Source organism: Brassica oleracea, chromosome C7, assembly GCF_000695525.1.
Source record: "Brassica oleracea var. oleracea cultivar TO1000 chromosome C7, BOL, whole genome shotgun sequence".
In the NCBI taxonomy this organism is placed as follows: domain Eukaryota; kingdom Viridiplantae; phylum Streptophyta; class Magnoliopsida; order Brassicales; family Brassicaceae; genus Brassica; species Brassica oleracea.
In genome coordinates, this window is record NC_027754.1 from 24,390,689 (window position 1) to 24,392,553 (window position 1,865).

Here is a 1,865-nt window from a genome sequence, read left to right on the forward strand (position 1 = left end):
AATATAAAGTTAATATGTTGTTTTGTTCCATTTAGTTATGTATATATGCTTTTCGATGTTATTGTTGTTACTATGTGAAAACTGAGAATGAGATGTTTGATTAGAGAGGAATTATATATGATTTCATTCAATACATGCAACACGAAAAAGTTTAAAAAGTTTAGTTACTTCTTTTAGTTTTATTCTTTGAAGAGAAAAATAATTTTCAGAAAAAACATTTGTATGCAGTTTGGTCATTTTAATTTCCAGATTACATTTAAATTATTTGATATGGTAAGGTATGAAACTCAAGTAAAATTATGTTAGAAATGTAATACTTTATTAATTTATAACACTATAAATTTATAAAAATATTTTCAAATACCCTGAGCGAAATTTCCAACCAATATATTTTATAATAAGTTCAGCAAATGCTAAAATAATTTACAAAAAATAATTATTAAAACACTAAAAATTAAAGAAAATTTTATTATAAATTGAAAAACTAATATAAACTTAAACAAACATATATTATAAACATCATTTGTTGTTACATAATATATACTAGTTATTATTTATGATATTATTGAAACTATTTATATGTTAATTAAAAATATGACTTTTTTATTATTTTATCACACTACATTTGATTTTTAATTGAGCTGGCTTGGAGGTCGATGTATTAATTTATTATCGTGAAAATTAGTTATTGTAATAGTATTAAAATCTGATACTCTTACAAATATAAAATTATTAGTTATTCTTACTTTAGATCTTTTTCAACTATATAAAATTGAACTAGAAATCAAATAGAAAAATATAAATCATTACATTTTCGTTAAATTTTTAATTTAATAATTTTGTGATCTCTAACCAAAAAATATTAGTGCTCTTTTCAACTCAAACCAACAAAATTTAATAAAGTTTCGAATATAATTTTAGAATAAAAACAGATTATATTTATTGTTTTGAGTATAAAGTAAAATTTATAAAATTCAAATATTTTAATATAAATTTTTTTTAGTGCAAACTTACCCGCCAGTAGGGCGGACCTATCCCTAGTATATATATATATAGTTCCTTTTAGTTCCAGACATGGTATAAATCAATTTGAGATTTCATTATCTAAGACCTTAATAACCTTATAACTTGGCGTCCCAAGCTATATGGTATGGTACCTAGTTGTTCAGCTGGCCAACCTTATATCTCAATGTCTGGAATGGTTTCCTTTAATAAAACTCGGATTTTATCTCATGCACTTTTCTTTCTTTCCGAGGTTCCTTAGAATTTATGGAACTTTATTTGAAACATTTATTTGGTCTATCTTATATAGACTTTGTAGCAACTTGGTTGTGTCTTTAAGACACCAAAACCGTGTGGTGCTAAGCTGGGATGACATAGTCATTCTTTCTCTCGTGTCAATATGTCTGGCATTTTATTTTACTATCATTGTAGCATATGGACGTCTATAAATTATTTTCTAGTCCGATGATCTTTACCAAGACATTGATGGTTGATACCAGATGGTAGATACCATTCTTTATCATTATTTATACCAGCTTGTTACTTTTCTCCTTTCATTGTTGGATATTCGGATTCATAAACCTTATGTGAATCCTTGTTCCTTGGTCTATAATTAGATCACCCATTTTGGCTCAAGGTTTCTTTTAAACTTATGGAGAAAGTATATTCATAATATATATCCAACATATATTCTCAATCCTCTTTATGAGATTCTAAGATCACATGATCATAGATGACACATATATTTGTGGTGGATTCTTTCATAATATCTTAAGATGATATATGTCTGGACTCATGACCCGTATCAGTCTGAGGTGGGAATATCTATGATCACTTATATGGCCTGATATAATTACTATGGC